This window comes from Ranitomeya variabilis, chromosome 8 (genome assembly GCF_051348905.1).
Source record: "Ranitomeya variabilis isolate aRanVar5 chromosome 8, aRanVar5.hap1, whole genome shotgun sequence".
Lineage (NCBI taxonomy): Eukaryota > Metazoa > Chordata > Amphibia > Anura > Dendrobatidae > Ranitomeya > Ranitomeya variabilis.
The window spans coordinates 26,604,428-26,629,789 of record NC_135239.1 but is presented as its reverse complement, the minus strand read 5'-3'; the positions used below and the strand labels follow the sequence as shown (position 1 = coordinate 26,629,789).

General features: G+C 47.6%; 1 protein-coding gene across 8 annotated transcripts in view; it reads right to left on the bottom strand.

Moving 5' to 3' along the window:
* Nucleotides 1–25,362, bottom strand: part of ST3GAL3 (ST3 beta-galactoside alpha-2,3-sialyltransferase 3) — a 308,813-nt gene that overhangs the window by 263,372 nt on the left and 20,079 nt on the right. The window contains exon 1 of one of the 8 annotated variants that reach the window (XM_077277835.1): nucleotides 17,171–17,526. The exons of 4 other annotated variants lie outside the window; for them this stretch is intronic. The gene's annotated coding sequence lies outside the window, so the exon portion shown is untranslated. Of the gene's footprint in view, nucleotides 1–17,170; nucleotides 17,527–25,362 lie in introns of those variants that run through there. 3 more of the 8 variants (XM_077277839.1, XM_077277841.1, XM_077277843.1) reach the window with 3 other exon arrangements.

Sequence of the window (25,362 nt, the reverse complement as noted above, 5' to 3'; positions counted from 1 at the left end):
TTTGAGAGGGGAATCATATCAAAAAAGATTCTGGATGGACTACTAATACCACATCCGGTGGTCCCAACATTTTACCTAATTCCTAAAGTTCATAAGGATCTGACGTCTCCACCAGGACGTCCTATTGTCTCTGGCATAGGAGGGCTATGTGATGCAACATGCAAATTTATTGAGCATTATTTACGACCACAAGTTGAAACGTTGCCCTCCTATGTCAGGGACACTACAGACGTCCTGGGGAGAGTAGACGGTGTAGTAATTGAGGATGATATGGTATTAGTAACGGCAGACGTCGAATCGCTCTATACGAGCATTCGTCATACAGATGGGATTCATGCGACAAGGTTTTTTCTGGAGTCTAGTAACTTAGAGGCAGATACTAGGGAACTGGTGTTGGAGCTGCTAGATTTTGTTCTCACACATAATTTTTTTGTTTTTAAAGACCGTTTTTTTCTACAGAGACAGGGCACTGCAATGGGGGCGGCTTGTGCGCCCTCGTATGCAAATTTATTTTTGGGTTATTGGGAGAGAGATATCTTGTCAGAGGGCGCGCAGGCCTTCCCCCAAATTTTAGGATGGTACAGATATATTGATGACATCCTGTTCATCTGGCAGGGCCCTGTCTCTGAATTACAGCAATTTATGATGGGACTCAATCGTGGCAGCTCCAACATCAAGTTGACCTATACGTATAACAAAAAGGAAATTTCCTTTTTAGACATCACTCTGAAGGTGCAGGAAAATGGAGATGTCTATACAGACATGTACCGAAAAGAGACTTCGGTGAACGCCTTGTTGCATGCCTCATCATCTCATCCTCGATCCACAATTAAAGCCATCCCAATAGGACAGTTTCTAAGAGCTCGACGAATATGTACTTCAGATCATATGTTTGAGAAACAATCAAATGACCTCAGTGAACGTTTTCATCAACGCGGATATAGTCGTCGGGCTATTAGACAAGGATACATGAGGGCCAAAAAACAAAATAGAAATGAGCTACTGAGACCAAAAAGGAAAGATAGAAAAATGGGGGAAAACCAAATAAGATTCATTTCCACGTATAATCATAGATGGGAAATGATGAGGGACATATTACAAAGACATTGGTCCGTTCTAAAAACTGATTCGGTATTACAAAAATGTCTTCCTGACAGACCCTTACTCACATCACGAAGAAGCAGTAATATCCGAGACATGGTGGTACATAGCCACTATGTGGCTAAGGCTGCAGACCCATTTAATGCCGGCAAACAGAAAAACGGATTTTATCCGTGTGGAGATTGCCTTGCATGTAAAAATATGGTAAGGGCCACATCCTTCACGTCATCTGATGGTAAAAAAGAATTTAAAATCAAAGACTACATTAGTTGCAGTACCACATTTGTGGTCTATTACGCAGAATGCACATGTAAACTCATATACGTTGGTCTCACATCTCGCGAATTGCGTGTACGCATACGCGAACATGTGAGAGACATAATTGCATCGCGTGAAGTGGAGGATGTGGCCACTCTAAAACCAATTCCAAAACATTTCAGGGCATATCACAATTGTAACCCCAAAGAATTGAAAGTTAGGGGGATAGATAAGATACGGGCCGGCATTAGAGGGGGTGATCTAAAAAGAAAACTGGCACAACAAGAATGTCGGTGGATCACTGTCCTAAATACAGTAGCTCCAGAGGGCCTGAACGAACAAGTTAGTTTCAGTTGTTTTTTGTAATGGAGTCTCCATTTTTAATGTATTGTGTGTGTTGTTGTTTTATTTTACTCATTATATGTTCTTGTTTTAAATATAGAAATTAGTCTAAAAAGCTAGAAAGCTAATACATGTGATGACGCCAAAGAGACAAGCATTTTCTAAAGAACATCATGATGGGATACCGGGGGAGTTTGTTCTGTTATTAGATCTGGAAGATGGACCCCAGAACTATCTATGCCTTATGATGTGATGTGGGAGGTCGGAGGAGCAGCATTAATATCCACCTATATTTCTGTTATAAGGCATTATTATCTATGCATTTATATTAATATCACGGAATAATAATTGTTGTTGTTTTAAAAAGGCATTGGTATATATGTTTTTTTGTATTTAAATATCAACACTATGAAATGTGTATGTTTATATTTTAAGGTCACATAATGATTATGTAGTAAAGGGGTTAAATGTTACTTACTTGTAGCAGTATGACCGTATTTTTAGGCACAGCCACTGTTTCTTATAATGTAATTTATTAGCACTTTAGTATTTGGGTAATGACTTAGGGACAGTTAAGTAGACCTATTTAGCACGGTTCATGGTAGGGATGGTTTATGTAAGAATAGTGGGTGGGTACATTTGTTAGTAAAGAGTTAATACTCACTTAGGCTGCAGCGGTGATTCATCCCCATAAGACATGAGCGGTCCTTCCTCCTGTGCATTGTGCGCATGTCTGCCGTGGCCGGAGTCCCGGGGCATTGTGGGCGGCGCCTGTAAGTGACGTGTGCGCTTCAGTGACGTCGGCCGGGCGTCGCTGTTGCGCGGCGTCATGGTGGGCGCCGAACAGGATGCAGCACCTGGCGTGGTCGTCGGCGCACATGCGCCGAACTATTGTGCGCAATTAAGAATAATCAGCTATCTTATAAATATCCCCCCTATATACACCACAGTACCGCCCCCTGACGAAGCCAACGCGAAACGCGCGTTGGGGCTGCACTGTGTGATCGCCTGCTGTCTGCTATATGGGTAAGGAGGAGCGTTAAGACTGGCACTATAACATATATGATGTGAAATAGTTACTAATAGTCTGGGCCTTGAGGTTCTTGTTTCCCCTTCCCATTGGAAGGTATTATGGCACTAAGCACTTTATTATAATGAATGGCAGTGAGTAGGCTATCATACAGGTCTGGTACCATTGCTGTTTTCCCATGCTGAACATGTAAAAGTAATTATGTGATATGTGATTTAAATTTTTATGAGTATTGTTGATTAATAAAATTTAGTACATTTTTATACAGTAAATTGGACTTGAACTCCGTTTTTGTATATGGTTAATATTCTCCTTACAATAGATGTAGTCACAGATAGTACTGCCTCCCAGCTTCTCCTTACAATAGATGTAGTCACAGATAGTACTGCCTCCCAGCTTCTCCTTACTATAGATGTAGTCACAGATAGTACTGCCTCCAGGTTTCTCCTTACTATAGATGTAGTCGCAGATAGTACTGCCTCCCAGCTTCTCCTTACAATAGATGTAATCACAGATAGTACTGCCTCCCAGCTTCTCCTTACTATAGATGTAGTCACAGATAGTACTGCCTCCCAGCTTCTCCTTACTATAGATGTAGTCACAGATAGTACTGCCTCCCAGCTTCTCCTTACTATAGATGTAGTCACAGATAGTACTGCCTCCCAGCTTCTCCTTACAATAGATGTAATCACAGATAGTACTGCCTCCCAGCTTCTCCTTACAATAGATGCAGTCACAGAAGTCACAGATAGTCCTGCCTCCCAGCTTCTCCTTACAATAGATGCAGTCACAGATAGTACTGCCTCCCAGCTTCTCCTTACTATAGATGTAGTCACAGATAGTACTGCCTCCCATCTTTTCCTTACAATAGATGTATTCACTGATCATACTGCCTCCCAGCTTCTCCTTACAACAGATGTAATCACAGATAGTACTGCCTCCCAGCTTCTCCTTACTATAGATGCAGTCGCAGATAGTACAGCCTCCCAGCTTCTCCTTACTATAGATGTAGTCACAAATAGTACTGCCTCCCAGCTTCTCCTTACTATAGATGTAGTCGCAGATTGTACTGCTTCCCAGCTTCTCCTTACTATAGATGTAGTCACAGATAGTACTGCCTCCAGGTTTCTCCTTACTATAGATGTAGTCGCAGACAGTACTGCCCCCCAGCTTCTCCTTACTATAGATGTAATCGCAGATAGTACTGCCTCCCAGCTTCTCCTTACTATAGATGTAGTCGCAGATTGTACTGCTTCCCAGCTTCTCCTTACTATAGATGTAGTCACAGATAGTACTGCCTCCAGGTTTCTCCTTACTATAGATGTAGTCGCAGTTAGTACTGCCCCCCAGCTTCTCCTTACTATAGATGTAGTCACAGATAGTACTGCCTCCCAGCTTCTCCTTATAATAGATGTAATCACAGATTGTACTGCCTCCCAGCTTCTCCTTACTATAGATGTAGTCGCAGATTGTACTGCCTCCCAGCTTCTCCTTACTATAGATGTAGTCACAGATAGTACTGCCTCCAGGTTTCTCCTTACTATAGATGTAGTCGCAGACAGTACTGCCTCTCTATCTCTATTTATATGTGCAGAAGGTACATATAAGTTGCCCACCATACACATCTGACATTAATGGGGTTGACCGACCCTCTAATGTGCATTTTGATGTCCTGACTCTTCCCCAGATGTTGGCAGAAGGGCCAGGAAAGCCGACTTTCAACATGCCAGGTCCTTTGTTATAAAAAATAGCCTCCAGAGACAGGAAGATGAATTGAACTCTAGCGCCACCTATTGGATGTATCCATCATAGACATCAGTACTGACCCATTAAAGGCGCCTTGCCATGACTTGGAATAAGAAGCCACACCAGAGAATCCATTTGAAGACGTGTTTCAGGGTTTTTGCCCCTCCTCAGTGCAAAGCAAGAGATCTGATGTGGCTAGGCGAGAGGCCTTTGTTTTGACAGCGATATCTGAATGTGGCTCTCCCTATTGAGAGCATATGCCCACTTGCATGTGTACAGGGGAAGGAATCGTTGTAAGTGATGTAGGTACAATCAGAACAGCCTCCTATTACAACTAGGGATGATTCTATCCTACAGATAGTTCTGTCCCCCTGATTATCTCTGCAAATGATGAAGGTGCAGATAATGCTACTTCCAAGTCTTTCTCTATAAATTACACAGAACTACCATTGTAAATTATTTAGTTGTAATGGATTTAGCTGCAAATAATCTGACGTCCCTGTGTATTGAGGGAACGGCAATAAAAGCGAGGTACAAGAGGCCATTATGGCAGACCGGCTCCTGCTGAGGAGAATCCAATCCCCCTGACTTCATTCAAGTGCAAAGCTGCTTATAAATTGAGACATATAAAAAGAATTGACAAAAAATGCACTAATTAAACCTCATGATTTTTCATGTACAGAAAAAAAACGGGGTCCAAGTTGCATCAGTATTTCAGATCAGTGTTTTAGATTTTACCATCAGTTTTTCATCGGTGATTTTCACCAATGCATGAGAAGCTGACGTGCAAAGCAAATGGCTGAGGCCAAGTTCACATGTTGCGGATTGTGCGCAGATTTCACCCTCTCCATTGCTAAAGATGAAATCCACACCAAGGATCTAAAATATGATGAGGATTTAAAAATCCGACGTGGTTGATTTTGCAATGCCGAACTTTGTTCTTGGTGAAATAAGCCACCGCCAGACAGAAGTCTGGCAGCGGCTTTTTCACAGGGAAAACAGGAGCGGAGTCGGGATGGGTAGCTACCAGCCATCTATTGTGTATGGGGGGCTGATCTGATTCCGCTCATCTACAGGGAAGACAAATGTCAGACCCCTGCATTTTTCTCAGCCGTTGCCCTCATCCACAGGCTTCCAGCCCCACAGTTGTTATCCTTTGTCTATGGCCAGCGTCATGTACACAGGGATTTTCTGACTTCTCTCCAGATGATCCAGGATGTGGGTGCTGCTCCCTTTATCATCAAACAGTTGATGTGTCAATAACAGAACAAAAACTTGTTTGCTCAATACACAATATTAGCAGATATCAGCGTCCGGGGCCAAGACCTCACTAATATTAGTAATAAATAATGCGGATAGTGAAAATATTATGGGGTCGCTGGAAATGGCATCCCCTCCCCCACCGCACCAGTGATTCCTGATATTACTGTCTGCAGTATCGGTCGCTATTAGGATACAACTAAAATCCGTGACTACAGCAACGTCTGAAAGCAACGCCTGTATCTTTACTCCTCCACCATACTTTACATTGCAGCTTTGTCAGACACTACACGTCATAGAAATATTTGTGATATTCACACGTTCCTCTCTGATCGGCAGGGATGTCACACCAAGAGAACATAATAAGTTAATGGGATTTTACCATTGAACATAGGACCCACTTATTCCGCTGATTGATCCATGCTGACATCTGTTTTATCAATCATTCTGACTATGAAACAAACTCCGGCAAATGCTTTTCTCGGCGCAGAAAGAAAGAATCGGCCGTTAGATGCTAATGTACCGATCTTTCTCTTCCCTTACAGACGGAAGACCCCAATACACATTAGATAAGGTACGGACATACCATTGATGCAAACTGTGCAGCCGCACAAGGGCCCAAGAGGTCAGGGGGCTATGACCACAATCAGAAGCAGCAGGAAGACACAAGGGGGCCCATATACTAATTTTGCACAGGGACCCTCTTCTGCCTGTGTAGTAAACGGTCGGCTGATCCCACCGATATCAGCGTCAGCGCACGCTCGCTCATCACTAAGATTCGGCAGATTCAGCCAACTTTAGTCCAATATGTATATAAGAATTTACAAGAAGGTTTTTCCCAATCAATAATACGTCTTTATGGAACATAAAATGATAGAAGCCACGCAGAGTCCACACCGTGGAAGGAAGAGCAATGATTTGTATTGGTTTGTAGGAGAGTAAGCAGCGAGTGCAGCGCTGGATTCACAACAATGGAGACATTCATGGTGCTGCTCTGACTTTATTGACTTCAGAGATGAGACGTTGTGCTCTGAGCAATTACCAGACTCGTATGACGAGGTTATTCCACATCCTCTAACAACCGCTGGTTTTCTTTACATTTGTTATTTATTCATCACGCAATGTAATTATGTAACATACGCATGTCAGAAAAGTAACATTAATAAAACAGGACACAGAAGGGAACAAACAGCACTAATCTCGCCACTGTATCAGGCAGAAGCTGCGTCTCATGGTGCATGGATCAGACAGATAACGCCTCCTGTGCTTCCATCATCCACACCCCACCCCCAACTAATATCGCACATAGAACGCGATGTAACAACCCCTCCCCCGTGGGAAGACATTAAAGGGATGACTTTGATCCAGTTCCTAGGCTTTGCACATTTGCAGAAGTTGTTCTCACATCGCGCCTCGCAGTTAATAAATTTACATTTATTACACGGATATTTGTTCCGTGCAGCATGAGAGGATGGCACACGAGTACATCACTAACCCAAGATAATTCCTTATATTATAGCTTCTTATAAGGAAAGAATATCTATCCTTGGGCCTGGACATTGCAGAGGGGGCCCTGAGGAGTTCAGTACGGAGTCGCTGCACATTACACTATGGGGTATAGAGTTTTTATAGAATTCTAAAGTCAAAGCAAAACGCAATATAAAAGCCTCGCTCCGATGTCAATGAATTTTCTCATAAGCAAAAAAAAAAAGACCAATTTTCATCAGTATTTGGCCAGTGTGTCAGGCTTCACCACCAGAGTATAAGAATGCTGCCAATGCGAGCGAGCAGTCACATGACCACACGTATGCGATTTGCTTGCGGCCAGGAGCCGACTCGACATATTCGGCTTCTTTCAATCAATGTTTGACGTTACAGTTGTTCAAACCGGTCATCCATTTTCAATAACATCCACCAGCGGATTTTCCTGAGAACGTTCTTGCAAACAAAGATCTTTCACGGAAGATGGATCTTTTCATAAGTCGCCTGTGTGAGCCCTTATTTTATTTTTTGTCAGCCCCTTAAGGGTCCCATACAGATTATACAACTATTGGCGTAGCGATCGTTCAACCGAAGGTTATTTCTCCTGTCTCCTCTATATAGAGGAAGGCTTGGCGGAGCGCTCGTGTGTTCTCGCCGCGAGTCACCGCTGTGCTCCTCTGGCTTCTTGGCAAAGACCAGATGTTCGTCTGTTGGCATTCGGATGTGACCCCTAACACCATCCATCATGGCAGAATCGGGACGCCCCAGTAAACTTTAGACTGTAGGCCTATTCTTCCGATATCGACAGCTTGGGGCGACTTTAGTCTAATATGTATGGCGGCCATAACTGATGGAACAGATTTTTTTTTTGCCATCCACACAGGCCCAGGACAGGTTCTGCCATCATTATCAGGTCTTTAGAGTCTACACCATAAAAGAAAAGAGTGAAGATTTGTCATGATTTGTAGGGAAATAACCGGCGAGCGCAGCGCCGCATTTCCAACAATGGAGACATTCATCGGGAATGGGATGAAGAAGTTTATTGACTTCAGTGATGAGACGTTCTCTGCTCGGAGGAATTACCAGACTCATATGACCGAGGTCACTGAACCAGGAGATGACTACATCAGAGGAACTCCGCGCTGTCCGCTCCTGTGCAGCTGTAAACCTTCGAGCACGGCTATGCTCCAACATACAGGTAGGTGCATAACCAAATGCTACCTTAAGTGGTGGCCAAGTCAACCTCTGCCCACATTGACATTATTTAGGGGGTCATTATTATTTGGGACCCCCATCTATAAGCCAAAAATGGAGATCTGCTCTCCTGGAAATCTGAATAGAAACCATGTAATGATATAAGTGGCTGGCTGGCTGCATAAGAGCGCCAGCCGAATTCTGAAAGAGCATGTCTCTGATGATACCACCCCGGCAATGCAGATTATCATTTTACTTTGATACAATATCCCATATAAACTGTCACATAACAATATAACAAATCGAGTGAGCCGGACTGGGCAAGGATAGGGTTTTTTTTTTAGTACTTAAATGTATAGAAAAATATTATTCACTTGCAGCAAGTAGAGATCTTGAAAATGATGAGGATGTAAAACACAGTGCGATGGCTACTGTCAGCCACACGTTTGCCCACCGGACAGCCATCTTTCCCAAATACCCCATACACATGAGCGGACAACGACACTGGACATCCGAGTAGTAAAATTATCTGTAAATGTGTTTAGAACAGCTTTAATCTACAAAAGGTGTCTGCAGCATCAGTCTCGGCCGCTCCACTTCCAGCTCATGCCCAATATAGCAGATTCTTACTATGGAGCCTTATGACCAAAGCCGGGTATTCATTCACAGGGCCTGACTGGCACACTCCAATAGCTAAGCCAGCCTTTTTGGGTCATTGCCGATGCATAAAAAGACAAGAAGGGACCTGGCTTTGGTATTGACACGTCTAGCTAGTGCCTTGATAACACTTTCCTGTGTTCTGCACAAGACGGAAGATAAGCTGCTGGGAATGTTTATTTCCTTTGTGTATTAGAACAACACAAAAAAAACACAGAAAAAAAGGCAAATTAGACATAATTTCATACTAAACTCCAAAAATGGTCTGGACAAAATTGCTGGTAAACAACTTTGTTTCATACATGTGATGTTTACTCAAACTCACCTGTGGCAAGTAACAGGTGTGGGCAATATGAAAATCACACCTGAAACCAAATAAAAAGGGGAGAAGTTGATTCAATCTTTGCATCGTGTGTTTGAGTGTGCCATACTAAAGATGGAGAACAGAAAGAGGAGAAGGGAACTGTCTGAGAACTTGAGAACCAAAATTGTGGAACAATATAAACAATCCCCAGGTTACAAGTCCATCTCCAGAGATCTTGATGCTCCTTGTCTACGGTGCACAGCATAATCAAGAAGTTTACAACCCATGGCACTGTAGCTAATCTCCCTGGATGTGGACGACAGAGAAAAACTGATAAAAGGTTGTAACGCAGGAAAGTCCGGATGGTGGATAAGCCCCAATTGTGTGAAATGATGTCCAATTTGCTTTTTTCTCTCTATTTTTTGTGGTTTCAATACACACAAAGGAAATAAAAAAGCATGAGCATTATTATAAAGGAGAAAGTGAAGCAAGATCTCTCTATCCCCTTCAGACAACCTTGGCATGTGCTTATCTCCCATAGGAATAAAGGATTGGGCATGTTAATATTCAATATGTCCGATCTTTCTTTTCTTCAACATCTGCCATTTGGGGAGAGTTTGGAGGTCCCACTGACTTTTATTTAATGGGTTGTATACACAGCAGATTTTCTATGCATATTTTCTAGAGGGTGAATGTTACAATATTGTGAAAGATTATAAACTCTCATCCACACATCACTGAGATAATCTGCAGCAACATCGGCACCATTCACACTTTGCTGCTGCAAAATTTACTGCAGAAACGCTGCAGCTTGGCGGAAGTACCCTTACAGTGGAAATCTACCTCTAAAACTATCACATTATATTACTAATTCATATCTCCCTGTACATAATAAAGATAATTTTATGGGGTTAATGGTGGGCGGAGAGGCAATAAAAGGTGATCTTTATGTAAAGTATGCGCAGAAGGCAGAGCGACCTTGGGTTTACCATTAACAGCTCCTATCTGCACTTAATGGTGTAATGGTTTACTATATTAAGTCCCTTTCCTTCCTGAAGAGACTATCTGCATACAATCATGGCAGAAAGTGTTGGCACCCTTGAAATTGTTCCAGAAAATAAAGTATTTCTCCCAGAAAATTATTGCAACATTGACACATATTTTCTTATACACGTTTATTTCCTTTGTGTGTATTGCAACAACACAATTGGACATAATTTCACGCACAAAATCCCAAAGTAAGTAGGACAAAATTATTGGCATCTTTCCAAATTTGTAGTTAAACAACTTTTTTCAAGCATGGGATGCTCGTTCCAACTCACCTGTGGCAAGTAACAGGTGTGGGCAATATGAAAATCACACCTGAAACCAAAGAAAAAGGGGAGAAGTTGATTCGATGAGTCTAGATCTAAAAATCCCATTGAACACGTGTGGAGAGATCTAAGGGTATGTTTCCACGGTACGTAAACGCTGCTTGTTTGACGCTGCAGCGTCAAACAAGCAGCGTCCAGATGTTCCAGCATAGTGGAGGGGATATTATGAAATCCCGTCTCCACTATGCGTGGAAACCCGCACGCGGAGGCCCTGCGACTCCGGACATGCTGCGCGTCTTTTCAGAACGCAGCATGTCCGTACACCTTGCGGGGACGCAGCGTCCCCGCAAGGCATATCACAGGGCCCTATGGCGAGGGGTGCGATGATCCCGGATGTGTACTGTACACATCCGGCACCATCGCGTCCCATTAAGGGGGCGGGGCTTAGCGCCGAGCGGCTTCGCCGCTCCGGCGCTAACGCCGCGTAGCCTTAACGTGGAGACATAGCCTTAAAATTGCTGTTGGGAGAAGACGCCTTCAATTATGAGAGACCTGGAGCCGTTTACAAAAGAAGAGTGGTCCAAAATTCCAGTTGAGAGGTGTAAGAAGCTTCTAGATGGCTATAGGAAGCAATTGATTGCAGTTATTTATTTCAAAGTGTGGAATACCAAATATTAAGTTGAGAGTACCAACAATTTTGTCCAGCTCATTTTTAAGGTTTTGTGTGAAATGTCCAATTTGCTTTTTTTCCTCTGGTTTTTTTTGTGTTATTCCAATACAATGCACACAAAGGAAATAAACATGTGTATAACAAAACATGTGTAATTGCAACAATTTTCTGGGAAAAATACTTCATTTTCTGGAATGATTTCAAGGGTGCCAACACATTCGGCCATGACTGTATATCTGCCAAAGTATTGGTTTCCTATCATACGTTGGATCCTCAGCAGCGCAGGTTTACATCCACTTTCATCTCCATGTTTTCTTACTATCCAAATATCAGAGGCAAATAGGAAAAAAAAAGAAAAAAAAAATCATCAGACATCTGCATGGTTTCATTGAATAACATGGGGACAAGTGCTATCCATCAAAATAACGCAATAGCACTCATACAGTTATACAGTCGTCTGCATGAGTCCTTACAAGGATCTCTGATTGCTTGAGACCCCATTGATCCTCAGAATAAAGGAGTGGTAATGCTATGCAAAGAACTTGTCCCAGAAAACATGCATCACTGTCTCCAAAATATAAACGTCAGGTCATCGGGAACCCCACCAGTCACTACTGGGATCCCCACCAATCACTACCGGGAACCCCACCAATCACTACCGGGAACCCCACCAGTCACTACCGGGAACCCCACCAATCACTACCGGGAATCCCACCAATCACTACCGGGAACCCCACCAGTCACCACTGGGAACCCCACCAATCACTACCGGAAACCCCACCAGTCACTACCGGGAACCCCACCAATCACTACCGGGAACCCCCACCAATCACTACCAGGAACCCCACCAATCACTACCGGAAACCCCACCAGTCACTACCGGGAACCCCACCAATCACTACCGGGAACCCCCACCAATCACTACCAGGAACCCCACCAATCACTACCGGAAACCCCACCAGTCACTACCGGTAACCCCACCAATCACTACCGGGAGCCCCACCAATCACTACTGGGAACCCCACCTATCACTACCGGGAGCCCCACCAATCACTACCGAGAACCCCACCAATCACTACCGGGAACCCCACCAATCACTACCAGGAATCCCACCAATCACTTCCGGGAACCCCACCAATCACTACTGGGAACCCCAATCACTACCGGAAACCCCACCAATCACTACCAGGAACACCACCAATCACTACCGGGAACTCCACCAATCACTACCGAGAACCCCACCAATCACTACCGGGAACCCCACCAATCACTACCGGGAACCCCACCTATCACTACCAGGAACCCCACCAATCACTACCGAGAACCCCACCAATCACTACCAGGAATTCCACCAATCACTACTGGGAACCCCACCAATAACTACCGAGAACCCCACCAATCACTACCGGGAACTCCACCAATCACTATTTGAAACCCACACCAATCACTACCCAGAACCCCACCAATCACAAACGGGAACTCCACCAATCACTTTTTGGAACCCCAACAATCACTACCGAGAACCCCACCAATCACTACCGAGAACCCCACCAATCACTACCGGGAACTCCACCAATCACTACCGGGAACCCCACCAATCACTACCAGGAACCCCATCAATCACTACCGGGAACTCCACCACTCACTACTGGGAACCCCACCAATCACTACCAGGAACCCCACCAATCACTGCTGGGAACCCCACCAATCACTAGTAGTAAGCCCTGAACCCTCAGCTCCGAGAGCTGCTGTCAAGCATAAACCCTGCAGAAAAATGTAATGACGACATATCCAACGGGATCGGTGAAGTGCTGTACTCGGCTGCTCCTGGTATTGATAGCGGGTCCCTGAAGTCAGACCCCATTAATAATAACATTAACTCTGCAATAAAAGCCCCCAGTAAGCCCACATAACAAGAACAGGCGTTCCAAGAGTTTTTATAGCGTAACTTCACTCAAAACTCAGATTTGACAACATTTAAAGGGACTGACGACAGCAGCACAGGAGACGATTGCCGCCAATCACTGGACTCAGCTGCTTTGCTGATGACAATGAAAAGCTGACCTTAATGATCATCTGCAGCAGTCTCGCATGTCTTAGATGTGACGTCACCGCTGCAGTCTGTCAAAGACCAAAGCAACGACGGACGTAGAGTCAGAGCTGTTCCCTTTAATGGAAAATATTGGTGCAACTGTTATTTTCCATGTCTCTTACTCTATGGTAATAAAGACTAAAATATTCCAGACTATTCTGCACAACTCCTTTACCCCTAATATTTCACCTGCTCTCATGTGACAAAGCGGAGGCGTGGGCTGTTTTCATGGCTTCCCATACTTCAGAACAGTCGTCACTCTCACTGTATTTAAAGTGATTAAAAGAGGGTTTTCAATGCAGGAAAAGCAAATTTATTGTGCCTTTATTAAGATAGTAGCATGGGCATAAAAAAGCACCTGACACATTTCACGTGTGGCTGACTCTTAATCGCAGATATGTTATCTCTTAATCATACATCTTAGTGTGCTACAGATTTATAATGGCCGGTAGCAACAACAAGAGTTCGCTACTACCAGTGATATAACACTTAATTCCATTATAATGCTGTTTTTTTGTTACATTGTTGTCTATGGTACATATTCATGTCCACAACATCCCATTAATACTTTGCTTTTCAGGTGCTGTCAATGTGTGATGTCATCTAAATTAATGGACTATGTGTTTTATTCCCCAAAAATAAATAAATACCAAAGATTAAGACTTCGACTCAGGCTCGAAACGCATCAGATATTTTTTATTCCCACGGTACTATTTTAATGAATACCACAGCATTCAAGTAGTCTAAATGATGTAAGAAAAATGCAGCAGCACGTCTGTATAAAGAAAAAGAGCCAACGTGTCAGTCCACGGGACAAACAGGAGGCGCAGGCAGGTATGAGCTGCCATACAGAGCACTCTGGGAAGCAGAGAGAACAAAGCATATACCGGTATATTGGACGGCTGCAAACTATCTTATATTACTGTCTCCCTGTGCTTTCTGTAACATAGAGGGGATCGCGGTTACTGGGGATTGTCATTGATCTTGTAAAACAAAATAGCAACTTATGTAGGATGGAGGAAGAAGAGACCCTGCAAGGGAAGAAGATGGACGGTGACCCCAGAGCCCCCCAGTGAGCTCCTCAAACAGATCCCAAATCTCAGCAGCTTTCCGGACTCCGAGGAGTGTGAGATTATTATTTTTTTTTTTAGTGCGGTTAATGTTTAAAACATCAGAATACTGTAAGGTTGTAAGGAAATAAATCAGCCCAGCAATCTAGACAGGACAAAGTTCTGCAAACAAGAAGAGACGTCGCCGAGCTACAAAGTAACAGATAGAAGTGATACAAATACCGAACAAATAAAGGAAACCCAGAAACACAAAACAAACAGCTCACCCAGCACTGACAGCAGAGACTCCTCTCTCTCTCTGCCCCCAGCACTGACAGCAGAGACTCCTCTCTCTCTGCCCCCCAGCACTGACAGCAGAGACCCCTCTATCTGCCCCCCAGCACTGACAGCAGAGACTCCTCTCTCTCTGCCCCCCAGCACTGACAGCAGAGACCTCTCTCTCTGCCCCTCAGCACTGACAGCAGAGAATCCTCTCTCTCTGCCCCCCAGCACTGACAGCAGAGACTCCTCTCTCTCTGCCCCCCAGCACTGACAGCAGAGACTCCTCTCTCTCTGCCCCCCAGCACTGACAGCAGAGACCTCTCTCTCTGCCCCTCAGCACTGACAGCAGAGACTCCTCTCTCTCTGCCCCCAGCACTGACAGCAGAGACTCCTCTCTCTCTGCCCCCAGCACTGACAGCAAATACTCCTCTCTCTGCCCCCCAGCACTGACAGCAGACTCCTCTCTCTCTCTGCCCCCAGCACTGACAGCAGAGACTCCTCTCTCTCTGCCCCCAGCACTGACAGCAGAGACTCCTCTCTCTCTGCCCCCAGCACTGACAGCAGAGACTCCTCTCTCTGCCCCCAGCACTGACAGCAGACTCCTCTCTCTCTCTGCCCCCCAGCACTGACAGCAGAGACTCCTCTCTCTGCCCCCCAGCACTGACAGCAGAGACTCCTCTCTCTGCCCCCAGCACTGACAGCAGACTCCTCTCTCTCTCTGCCCCCCAGCACTGACAGCAGAGACTCCTCTCTCTGCCCCCCAGCACTGACAGCAGAGACTCCTCTCTCTCTGCCCCCAGCACTGACAGCAGAGACTCCTCTCTCTCTCTCTGCCCCCAGCACTGACAGCAGACTCCTCTCTCTGCCCCCAGCACTGACAGCAGAGACTCCTCTCTCTCTCTGCCCCCCAGCACTGACAGCAGAGACTCCTCTCTCTCTGCCCCCAGCACTGACAGCAGAGACTCCTCTCTCTCTGCCCCCCAGAACTGACAGCAGAGACTCCTCTCTCTCTCTCTGCCCCCCAGCACTGACAGCAGACTCCTCTCTCTCTCTGCCCCTCAGCACTGACAGCAGAGACTCCTCTCTCTGCCCCCCAGCACTGACAGCAGAGACTCCTCTCTCTCTCTCTCTCTGCCCCCAGCACTGACAGCAGAGACTCCTCTCTCTCTCTCTCTCTGCCCCCCAGCACTGACAGCAGACTCCTCTCTCTCTCTCTCTGCCCCTCAGCACTGACAGCAGAGACTCCTCTCTCTCTCTCTGCCCCCCAGCACTGACAGCAGAGACTCCTCTCTCTCTGCCCCTCAGCACTGACAGCAGAGACTCCTCTCTCTGCCCCCCAGCACTGACAGCAGAGACTCCTCTCTCTCTCTCTCTCTCTGCCCCCAGCACTGACAGCAGAGACTCCTCTCTCTCTGCCCCCCAGCACTGACAGCAGACTCCTCTCTCTCTCTGCCCCCAGCACTGACAGCAGAGACTCCTCTCTCTCTGCCCCCCAGCACTGACAGCAGACTCCTCTCTCTCTCTGCCCCCAGCACTGACAGCAGAGACTCCTCTCTCTCTCTCTCTCTGCCCCCCAGCACTGACAGCAGACTCCTCTCTCTCTCTCTCTGCCCCTCAGCACTGACAGCAGACTCCTCTCTCTCTCTGCCCCCCAGCACTGACAGCAGACTCCTCTCTCTCTGCCCCTCAGCACTGACAGCAGAGACTCCTCTCTCTCTGCTCCTCAGCACTGACAGCAGAGACTCCTCTCTCTCTGCCCCTCAGCACTGACAGCAGAGACTCCTCTCTCTCTGCCCCCCAGCACTGACAGCAGAGACTCCTCTCTCTCTGCCCCTCAGCACTGACAGCAGAGACTCCTCTCTCTCTGCCCCCCAGCACTGACAGCAGACTCCTCTCTCTCTCTGCCCCCAGCACTGACAGCAGACTCCTCTCTCTCTCTGCCCCCCAGCACTGACAGCAGACTCCTCTCTCTCTCTGCCCCCCAGCACTGACAGCAGAGACTCCTAGACTCTGCTGTTGTGAAATCCACCTGTCCAAGGAAAGGAGTGCCCCCCCCCATTCGTCCTTTACAGACCACCTATGTGGGACCCTGATGCAATGATGCAGATATGGACAAATGATGGAGACTCTGACAACCCTACAGTTCTGCAGTGAAGCTCTGCATGTATGAATAAGGTGCTGACCCCACAAAGGCTCTGCAGGGCAGCTATGCTGTCAGCAATGGAAGCGTCGCCCCCAGATGCTCTGCACGCAGTATGAACAGAGCCCAATCTCCTCTGCATTGCTGCACAGCAGGCTCTGCATGCACCAAGGCTCCATCACCCCACAACAAGCCCTGGATGCAGCACAGATGATGCAGAACCTCTTGACTGGCCGCTGTGGTGACATACCTGTCCGGCCTGGCAGGGTCCGCTGCCGGTCAGCGCCGCTCGGTGACGGAGGGTCCCGGGGAGGCCTCCCGGCCCGAGCTCTCGTGCAGAGCCTCGCACTGACCAGGGGGCGCCATGATGGGCTGGATGGTGGAAGACCCCCGGGCAGCGGCTGTCACTGGCCGATTAGTGGGAGCGGTGTCTGCGGCTGCACGACCCCCACAATGGCCGCCAATGAGCAGCCCGGGCACAGGAGCATGGCACACGGTATAGGAGGGGAGCGGAGACCACCAATGACGGCGGCAGCGCACTGCAGAGCGCCAATCACCGGCCGAGGAGGGGGCTCGGGAGTCCGGGCCTGGCAGAGGCATTAACCCCCAATCCCCTGGATGCAGCTGACAGACCGTCCTCCGCAGTGACCCGCACCCTCCGTGCAGCCTGGATGCTCTGCCCGGGGCAACACTGAGGAGCAAGAATCCTGGGGGGAAACAGTATCTGCAGAAGGGAGACAGGCAAAATGTGCCAAGGCCTAGCAGAGGGGCACAGCAGCCAGGCCGGGGACAAGGGGGCACAGCAAGCCAGGCCGGGGACAAGCGGCTCAGCAAGCCAGGCCGGGGACAAGGGGGACACAGCAAGCCAGGCCGGGGACAAGGGGGCACAGCAAGCCAGGCCGGGGACAAGGGGGCACAGCAAGCCAGGCCGGGGACAAGGGGGCACAGCAAGCCAGGCCGGGGACAAGGGGGACACAGCAAGCCAGGACTGGCACAGGGGACAAGGGGGCACAGCAAGCCAGGCCGGGGACAAGGGGGCTCAGCAAGCCAGGACTGGCACAAGGGACAAAGGGGCACAGCAAGCCAGGCCGGGGACAAGGGGGCTCAGCAAGCCAGGCCGGGGACAAGGGGGACACAGCAAGCCAGGACTGGCACAGGGGACAAGGGGGCACAGCAAGCCAGGCCGGGGACAAGGGGGCTCAGCAAGCCAGGCCGGGGACAAGGGGGACACAGCAAGCCAGGACTGGCACAGGGGACAAGGGGGCACAGCAAGCCAGGCCGGGGACAAGGGGGCACAGCAAGCCAGGCCGGGGACAAGGGGGCACAGCAAGCCAGGCCGGGGACAAGGGGGCACAGCAAGCCAGGCCGGGGACAAGGGGGCACAGCAAGCCAGGCCGGGGACAAGGGGGACACAGCAAGCCAGGACTGGCACAGGGGACAAGGGGGCACAGCAAGCCAGGCCGGGGACAAGGGGGCTCAGCAAGCCAGGACTGGCACAAGGGACAAAGGGGCACAGCAAGCCAGGCCGGGGACAAGGGGGCTCAGCAAGCCAGGCCGGGGACAAGGGGGACACAGCAAGCCAGGACTGGCACAGGGGACAAGGGGGCACAGCAAGCCAGGCCGGGGACAAGGGGGCTCAGCAAGCCAGGACTGGCACGGGGACAAGGGGGCACAGCAAGCCAGGCCGGGGACAAGGGGCTCAGCAAGCCAGGACTGGCACAGGGGACAAGGGGGCACAGCAAGCCAGGCCGGGGACAAGGGGGCACAGCAAGCCAGGACTGGCACAAGGGACAAAGGGGCACAGCAAGCCAGGCCGGGGAAAAGGGGGCACAGCAAGCCAAGCCGGGGACAAGGGGGCACAGCAAGCCAGGCCTGGGACAAGGGGGCACAGCAAGCCAGGCCGGGGACAAGGGGGCACAGCAAGCCAGGACTGGCACAGGGGGCACAGCAAGCCAGGCCGGGGAGAAGGGGGCACAGCAAGCAAGGCCGGGGACAAAGGGGCACAGCAAGCCAGGCCGGGGACAAGGGGGCACAGCAGGCCGGGGACAAGGGGGCACAGCAGGCCGGGGACAAGGGGGCACAGCAAGCCAGGCCGTGGAGAAGGGGGCACAGCAAGCCAGGCTGGGGAGAAGGGGGCACAGCAAGCCAGGCCAGGGACAGGGGGCACAGCAAGCCAGGCCGGGGAGAAGGGGGCACAGCAAGCCAGGCCGGGGAGAAGGGGGCACTGCAAACCAGGCCTGGCACAGGGGGCACAGCATGCCAGGACTGGCACAGGGGGCACAGCAAGCCAGGCCTGGTACAGGAGACAATGGGGCACTGCAAGCCAGGACTGGCACAGAGGAGAAGGGGGCACTGCAAGCCAGGCCTGGCACAGGGGGCACAGCAAGCCAGGCCTGACACATGGGACAAGGGGCCACAGCAAGCCAGGCCTGGCACAGGGGACAAGGGGGCACAGCAAGCGAGGAATGGCACAGTGGACAAGGGGGCACAGCAAGCCAGGCCTGGCACAGAGGAGAAGGGAGCACAGCAAGCCAGGCCTGGCACAGAGGAGAAGGGGGCACAGCAATCCAGGCCTGGCACAGGGGACAAGTGGGCACAGCAAGCCAAGCCTGGCACAGGGGAGAAGGGGGCACAGCAAGCCAGGCCTAGTACAGGAGACAATGGGGCACAGCAAGCCAGGAATGGCACATGGGACAAGGGGGCACAGCAAGCCAGGCCTAGCACAGGGGAGAAGGGGGCACAGGAAGCCAGGCCTAGTACAGGGGAGAAGGGGGCACAGCAAGCCAGACCTGGCACAGGGGAGAAGGGGGCACAGCAAGCCAGACCTGGCACAGGGGAGAAGGGGGCACAGCAAGCTAGACATGGCACAGGGGAGAAGGGGGCACAGCAAGCCAGACCTGGCACAGGGGAGAAGGGCACAGCAAGCCAGACCTGGCACAGGGGAGAAGGGGGCACAGCAAGCTAGACCTGGCACAGGGGAGAAGGGGGCACAGCAAGCCAGACCTGGCACAGGGGAGAAGGGGGCACAGCAAGCCAGGCCTGGCACAGGGGAGAAGGGGGCACTGCAAGCCAGACCTGGCACAGGGGAGAAGGGGGCACAGCAAGTCAGACCTGGCACAGGGGAGAAGGGGGTACAGCAAACCAAGCCTACCAGAGGGGAGAAGGGGGCACAACAAGCCAGACCTGGCACAGGGAAGAAGGGAGGGAGAGAGACTTGCAGGAGCAGGAAGAGTGACAGAGTCCGGTCAGTAGACCGTGATTAGTCCTGCTCAGTCCGTTGGCAAATATATAGCTGCAGGGTTTTTTTTTGTTGGTGCTGGAAAAATGGAATATATTTTGATCCATGAAGTTGTACATGCTTTGAGGTCTTTTTTGTTTTGTAAAACACACCCAAAAATCATTGAAACATTTTCCTGGACTATATTTCTCAGCCAAACACTATTCCATAGTGTGGAGTAAATTTCTGTTATCTCTAAAACTGAACAAAAGCTTTTAAAAATGTTGTAGGCTTCCATTTCTCAGACATACAGTGTTACGTGGTTTGTGAACAATTCTGTGATCTCTAAAACCGAAAAAAAAGCTTTGAAACATTTTTCTGGATTGAATTTGATTGTCATCCATATACTTTTGCATTGTTTCTGTTACATTCCGGTGGAGTAAACTCACAAAAAATGCTTTGCTGCAGGTGACCAATTTTTTTCTCTTATTAAAAATAAATTTGGTTTCAAGAGACCTAGCAATTACCAAATGAGTAAGGCGTGCATTAAGGGATGGGGAAGTGGAAGTGCTGATGATGGTGCACGCAGATGCCGAGGACATGGGGCAGTTGTGACTATGCCTGATGCTGCAGCACAAATAACACACCCATCCACGACACATAGGTTCCTGTCCCACTTTACAGGGAGGCACAGTACACCACTTTGGAAGCCAGAGCAGTGCGAACAGGTGGTCTGTTGGATAGCAGATAATGCTTCCAGCAGGCTTGGCAGCACCACCCAGTCTTCCACACGGTGCATTCTCACCAGCCTAAAGTCTGGATCACTTAATCCTCACCTTGATCATCCTTCCTCCCACCATGTTGAGTCCCAGGAGACTAGTGATCCCACACTAGGACACTCCAAGAAGGTCTTTACCACATTTCTTGATTCTGGCCTCTCAACCTGCATGCTCCAAGACGGACAGGACGACAGGCTATTTAGTTATGCACAAAACTTAGAGCAGCCACAAGAACATGATGGTGAAGAATGACAAAATTTGGATAAGGAGGAGGATGATGGTGAGACACAGCTGCCGCTAAGTCTTCTCGCTGTTAAGTCACAAAGTCAGGAGGACCAGGATGCGGTGGTGGAAAACAAGGACGCTCTGCTGCTACATTCGCATTTTCCATGTAGATGTGTCTACTATACATTATTAGATCATGGGGTTCACTTATAGCAAGGAGATAGACCGAAGCCTCGCATGGTGTTTGGGTCTCCCAGGTTGCATCTCACCTAATACCCTCATCAACAATGATGTTGTAACACCAAGTAGGAAAAGTCATGGAATTATGACAATAGACTTGTTAATGATCAACAAATGATGTAAAAACGGAAACAAGTTTTTCAAAACATCTTTGATTTTTTTTCAGTATCAAGTGCGAGGATTTCTGTGTAAAGATCAATGACATAATTATATAATGTACGATTTATTATAATGAGACAAAATGGCGGCATTATTATAAGGAGGCACAGGTGGACATTATTATTAGAAGGAAATAGTAGTTGTATTATAAGGAGGTAAAGGGGGACATTATCACTATAGGGGCTGCATAATTATAAGGAGGCAAGGGGGACATTCTAACTATAAGGAGGCACTGGGGGGCAATATTACTATAAGGAGGCACTGAGGGGGACATTCTAACTATAAGGAGGCACTGGGGGGCAATATTACTATAAGGAGGCACTGAGGGGGACATTATAACTATAAGGAGGCACTGAGGGGGGCAATATTACCATCTGGAGACAGAAGGAATATTATCACTGTGGGGGCACAGAGTTCGTACTGTGATGGGCACAAAAGTAGGGTACTAACACTATGCAGGCACAAAGGGGGCATTATTACTATGAGGGGGAGGCAATATTATTTTCTAGGGTACTGATTATAGCAGGATGTGTTTTGTGTCAAACTGGGAGAATGTGAGGAGGGGGCTGGAAAAGCAATAAACCAAAGATGTCTGCGTGTTGCATTTTGAAGAGAGAAGTAATGGATGGAAAAAGTCGCCCTGGTGGTCTGGGCTGAATGGAAAATAAAAGGTAAAGGGAATGATTTCGATTAGCAATAATGTCCCCAGTGAGTTGCTTGATTTATCTCGGCAGTGCACACACATATATGGTCTGCAGCGCACTGGTGTAGAACTGATATCTACCATTACATGGTCACGGTATGTTGGTACTATCAGTCTTAGTGCTGTAGTTTTGGTTCATGATCAGTATGGCGGTATTATCACTATACAATAGGTATTGGCAATATTTTTTCTATCTTATTTTTCAGTATTGATGGTAATATTGGACTTGGTGCAGTCATGTTTGTTAATGAACAATATGGTGCTATAATTCTGTCACTATGTAATTGTATTATATAATCATAATATGGCGGTATTATTTTACTTTATAGAGCGATATTATGGGTAACATTGGTCTTGCAGTAAATACTGATTTCTTCCAACAGGGTAATATTTGCAACAGAGATGCCCATGTTGGGAAGTATGGGGGGCCACATAGGCCTGCGTGCTTTCAAATTTCGGTCATGGAGCCCCATGCTTCTTTGTTATATGTCCAAGACAACCCGCCATGATCACATGCTTTTTTAAGGCCGGCCTCACACTCAGCGTATAAAAATACGGTCCGTTTTTTTACGGCCGTAATACGCAGAAAAGTCCCCAATATAGTGGTCCGTATGTCATCCGTAGGCAGGGTGTGTCAGCGTATTTTGCGCATGGCATCCTCCGTATGTAATCCGTATGGCATCCGTACTGCGATATTTTCTCGCAGGCTTGCAAAGCCGACATCTAATGGATTTATGTGCTCAAATGTTCATTAAAAAATATATACAGTATATATATATATATATATATATATATATATGTCATTGAGACACACATATATATATTCTGTATTTATATTTAATTCAGCGCGATATATGTGAAAAGCTGGTAATTCAATTGCCGGCTTTTCATTTCTCCTTCACAAACCCGACAGGATATGAGACATGGTTTACATACAGTAAACCATTTCATATCACCCTTTTTTTTGCATATTCCACACTACTTTTAGTAGTGTGTATGTGCAAAATTTGGGCGCTGTAGCTGCTAAAATAAAGGGTTAAATGGCGGAAAAAATTGGCGTGGGCTCCCGCGCAATTTTCTCCGCCAGAGTGGTAAAGCCAGTGACTGAGGGCAGATATTAACAGCCTAGAGAGGGTCCATGGTTATTGCCCCCCCCCCCGGCTACAAACATCTGCCCCCAGCCACCCCAGAAAAGGCACATCTGGAAGATGCGCCTATTCTGGCACTTGGCCACTCTCTTCCCACTCCCGTGTAGCGGTGGGATACGGGGTAATGAAGGGTTAATGTCACCTTGCTATTGTAAGGTGACATTAAGCCAGATTAATAATGGAGAGGCGTCAATTATGTCACCTGTCCATTATTAATCCAATTATATGAAAGGGTTAAAAAACACACATTATTAAAAATTATTTTAATGAAATAAACACACAGGTTGTTTTAATATTTTATTGCTCTCTCAATCCACCTGAAGACCCTCGCTTGGCAAAATAATAAACCAACAATATACATACCTTCTGATGAACTGTCACGTCCCACGAAGTAAATCCATCTGAAGGGGTTAAATCAATTTACAGGCAGGAGCTGTGCTAAAGCACTCGCTCGTACCTGTAAACCCCGGGTGCTGAAAGGAAAGCTGGGTAATCTGTACTTACATTGAGTTGCGGTGAGGCGCCCTATGCTGGATGTTCTCATGAACTGCAGCCTTGGAAAAGTTCCCACGGTCGAGTTCATGTGAGTTCATCCTGCAGAGGGCGCCTCACCGCGACTCAATGTAAGTAATGCGAATTTTATGGACGTAGTTTATGCGCTCATACGTCCGTAAAACTCGCTAGTGTGAGGCCGGCCTAAATCTTATCATAAAATAAGGAAGCTCAAGGCCATTGTGGAATGCTGTAGATAAGCCCTGAAAGGCAGTGGCTGCATCTTATAGCGGCAAAATCTGCTGACAGGTTCCCTTTAACCAGGTTATGATAACGAGCACATGACCAACTATTGGAGAATCTGTCACCAAATTTCACCACACAAACTGTATACATTCATAGATCTCTTAGACCTAATGAGGCTGGTGCATTAACTTTTAAAATTTTTATTATAATGTTCTGACATTAAAGGGAACCTGTCACCCCCAAAATGGCTGGTGAGGTAAGCTCACCGGCATCAGGGGCTTATCTACAGCATTCTGTAATGCTGTAGATAAGCCCCCGATGTTACCTGAAAGAGGAGAAAAAGACGTTAGATTATACTCACCCAGGGGCGGTCCCGGTGCGGTCTGGTCAAATGGGTGTCTCCGGTCCGCTCCAGCGCCTCCCATCTTCATTCCATGACGTCCTCTTCGGGTCTTTACGCCGCGGCTCCGGCGCAGGCGTACTTTGTCTGCCCTGTACTTTGTCCTGTCCCTGAAAATAATTTCCCCCAACAATCTTCCCTTTTGCTCATTTATTGGGTTATTAGCAGTCTGATGAGATCACCCAATTAGTACAAGAAGGGTTCGTTCCATAAAATCGGCCAGTGGACCCTGACAAAACAAAAAGAACGTAAATTTGATCCTGTTCAAATTCAGAACTGACACGTCATCTTGCACACTATTAAATTTTCTTTATCCGGCCACAATGATGGTTTATTTGCACAGCAAATATGTTTCTTTCATAAAATATCTGTAGCACGTTGTTTGACTGTGATTGCAGTGCCAAAAAGGAAAATAATGTCTGTATGTGAAGTTTATCCTGCTCTATAGCTATGATTGCCCTGTGAATACACACGTTTGGAATGCTACAATGTGTGACCGTGAAAGAATGGATGGGTCATGGAACAGTCGCTTCTAGACCACGTCATCATCGTCCACGAATCCAGGTCCATAGACTTCTCTGATGTTGTCCCATTAAACTTCCAATCACATGTTCATTTTCAATGCAAAGATGCTTCACCTTGTGACGGACGCCTCTTATACTATTGTTAAAATGCTCGTTAGGCTCAACATGAAGGTTATCGGCTAATTGCAAAACATCCTTTAGGCTCGAGGCTTCCTTCACATTCACATTTTTTCAGTGTTTTTATAAGCTTGCAAAAGTCACCTTGAAATTCAGATATTTTTTTCTTTATTTTTTTTCTACTAATTTTTT